The sequence below is a fragment of the Grammomys surdaster genome, unplaced genomic scaffold (genome assembly GCF_004785775.1).
Source record: "Grammomys surdaster isolate TR1022 unplaced genomic scaffold, NIH_TR_1.0 262, whole genome shotgun sequence".
NCBI classification, from domain to species: domain Eukaryota; kingdom Metazoa; phylum Chordata; class Mammalia; order Rodentia; family Muridae; genus Grammomys; species Grammomys surdaster.
This window is the reverse complement of record NW_021604703.1, coordinates 1,015,361-1,019,145: the sequence shown is the minus strand read 5'-3', so window position 1 is coordinate 1,019,145 and position 3,785 is coordinate 1,015,361.

Genomic DNA, 3,785 nt, shown 5'->3' with positions numbered 1-3,785 from the left:
TATACATATACATATACATATACATATACATATACATATACATATACTGTCATTCTCTTCAGACACACCAGAAGAGGGTATCAGATCCCATTACAGATGGTTGTGAGCCACCATATAATTACTGGGAATTGAACTCAGGACCTCTAGAAGAGCAGTCAGTGCTCTTAACCCCTGAGCCATCTCTCCAGCCCCAGTAATATTCTTTAAAAACAAAAGCAAAACAAACAAACAAACAAACAAACAAACGACAACCACCATCCCTGGTGGGGCTGAAAAGATGATTCAGTAGCTAAGCGCACTTGCTGCTCTTGCAAAGGACTGTGTTGGTTTCTCAGCTCCTACATGGAGGCTCCTAACTGTCTGTAGCTCCAGTTCCAGGAGATCTGATACTCTCTTCTGGCCTGAAAAGGCATTGTATGCATATGTCGCGCATATGTGCAGGCTTAACACTCACACGCATAGAACAAAAATAAGTAAATACTTCACATTTTTTAAAAAGAATATTACCCTAAAATATATTAAGAATTTGACCTGGTTTTTAATTTGCCCTTGAAAAAGGACTCTTATCTTTTTTTTTCTTCTTAAGGATGGACCAAGTATTTATACTGGCTAGAGCTAGGAGTTTGTGTTTTCAGTAGAATACATTCAATCAACCTCCGTGTTTGGCTCTGCCTTTTCTCTCTCTGCCTCTCCCTCTCCCTACTTTATGACCCTTCCTGGGCCTCATGTAGTCAAAGCTGACTTTGGACTCCTGATCTTCCCACCTCCAGCTCCCAAGTACAAGGGTGATGGGCATTTTCTAGCACACTCAACTAAATATTTATTTTCTGGCTCTGTGCAACCAAGTGAGTGACAAGAAGATGAGCTTTGTGTGTGGAGGGAAGATTTACCCCATGGATGAAGAGGAACTCCAGACCAGGAAGTGGAAAGAGGAAGACACAGAGGAAGTTTGGTGAGCCAGAAAGCTTCATCTGGTTCCTGACAGAACTGAGGCCATGTCTGGGGCTGCTGTCTGAGTGACAAAAATAATTTCACTAGCTGTACAGCCAAGCTGTGCAGGAGAGGCAGTCCTACATCATAACAGCTCTGGTTGGCTCTGCCTCTTCCCAGGCATGTGAAGAATGGCATTCTTTTGAGTCTCAGCCTATCCAGTCTTCCTCCTTCGTGGAGGGGACCAGGGAGTACACAAGGTCTGAATGTCAGTCTTGATTCTGCACCAGTTTTTTACAACACACACAGACAATAATAGTATTCTGGTAGGGTTGTAATGAGAATTATAGGAGCTACTAAAATTTGTTAGAAAAAGTTATGTATGGCATTGCATGCAGGCTATAACTCTAGCTCAGGAGGCTAAAGCAGGAGAATTATGAATTTAAGACCTGCCTGGACTGCTCAGTGAGAATTTGTCTCTTTTAAAAAAAAGGAAGAAGCCAGGCGATGATGTTGCACACCTTTAATCCCAGCACTTGGGAGGCAGAGGCAGGCAGATTTCTGAGTTCGAGGCCAGCCTGGTCTACAGAGTGACAGAGTGAGTTCCAGGACAGCCAGGGCTACACAGAGAAACCCTGTCTCAATAAACAAAAAACAAAAAACAAAAAAACAAACAAAAAAAAAAAAGGAAGAAAAAAGAAAGGGCCAGAGAGATGGTTCAGTAGGCATAGGTGCTTGCAGGTAAATCTGATAACCCAAGTTCAAGTTCTAGGATCCACATTCCATGTGACTGAAGAAGACAACTGTTTCTTGCAAGTTATCCTCTAACCTACATGTGTATGTTATAACATGAATGCACCCCCACAAACACACAATAAATAAATAAATAAATAAAAGTTAAAAAAACACAAAAGTATTTTTATGAAAAAATTATATAACATGTTGCCATTAGAGAAAGCTAAGGTCCTGTATCTTTTAGAGTTCTTGCAAGTGTATAATTGTTTCAAAATGAAAAATTCTTCTTTTTTTTGTTTGTTTTTTGTTTTTTGTTTTCGAGACAGGGTTTCTCTGTATAGTCCTGGCTGTCCTGGAACTCACTCTGTAGACCAGGCTGGCCTCGAACTCAGAAATCCGCCTGCCTCTGCCTCCCAAGTGCTGGGATTAAAGGCGTGCGCCACCACCGCCCGGCTCAAAATGAAAAATTCTTAACAAAAGCTATTAAAAATGAATAATAAGAAGGGAAGGAGAGTTAGAATCTACCAGGTTCTGAAGTGTTTCCTGGGAGCTTGGGACAGGAGCAGAGTTGAGAGATGCAGCAGCGGGAAAGGAGATAGGCTTCTGTGAATTATTAATTAGATCTCTCTTAATGCCTCTGGTACATTGATTTAATATCTGTGAGGAGACTGCATATACTACTACACAGGAGCCAGGATTAGAAGACAACTTGCTGTGATAAGCCACCATACGGGTGCTGAGTTGCCCCGGCCCGAGGGTATTCGATGAGACCTTAGGGATGGGGGCGAAAGAATGAAGGGACAAGAGACACAAGGAATAAGAGCAAGTCTGGGGTTCTGATCAAGCTCAGAAACTTTAATTTCTGGTGCAGGTTATAAAGACACAGCAAACTGGGAAGTTTGGGTGAGGGTCATTGCTTAGGGCTATCCCACTATTGAATGCTTATTGCCCTAGACCATCCCATTGTCGTAACCAGCTCCTAGGAAATGCCAGACATTCTTTAAGTTCCTGGGGCCTGAGACCTGTGAAAGTCCTTTCTTAACCTTGTACTGATTAGGCTTTCTAGAACAGCAGGTAACTTCCTAGGTTCTCTTAGGACAGCAGCTAGTTTCCTGGGTTTGGCTCCCGGCATTGAGTACTGAACCCAAATTCTGTGGAAGAATAGAAAGTGCTCTTAACTACTGAGCCATCCCTCCAACCCTTAATGAAACATTTAAAAGCCGGGCGGTGGTGGCCTTTAATCCCAGCACTTGGGAGGCAGAAGCAGGCGGATTTCTGAGTTCGAGGCCAGCCTGGTCTACAGAGTGAGTTCCAGGACAGCCAGGGCTACACAGAGAAACCTTGTCTCGAAAAAAAAAAAAATTAAAAAAAAAGAAAAATAGAATTCCACAGACACACATCTTCTTCCTTCCTCTTAGGTAGCCCACCTATGGCTGGTTAGCAGACACTGGCTTATTACCATGAAATAACTTTCCCTTAAGAACACTTTGTTTGGCCCGGGGAGATGGCTCAGTGTGTAAAGAGCTTGTCACCGAAGCATGAGGACCAGAGTCCAGATCCCCAGCACCAATGTAAAAAGCCAGGCAGTGCACAGCCGTTATCCCAGCTCTGGGTAGGTGGAGACAAGAAGACCCCTGGGACTTGATGACCAACCAGTCTAGCTGAATAAGGAAGCTTTATGTTCAGAGAGAGAATCTGTCTCAAAAAGTAAGGTAGAGCTAGGCATGGTGGTGTTCGAGTTTAATCCCATGGGGGGGGGTGTAATTATGTGCTTTATGTGAGATGCTGTTTAAGTCTTTGACTTCAGCTGCCCCCAAAGAACTCAAATAGTCTGACCCCCCCACCCCCATTTCACAGGAAGTAAAGGCTTTATTCCTCTTTGTGCCCTCCCTGTCTGTTCTCACAATGCAGGTCAATCTAGCTTTGAACCCATGGTCCTCTTGCTACAACCTCCTGAGTACTGAACTTACTGGCATGTGCTACCTTACTCAGAAAATAATGGAGCTGCCTCTGCCTCGGCCTCTCTGCCTCCTCTGCCTCTGTCTCTCTCTGCCTCTCTCTGCCTCTCTCTGCCTCTCTCTGCCTCTCTCTGCCTCTCTCTGCCTCTCTCTGCCTCTCTC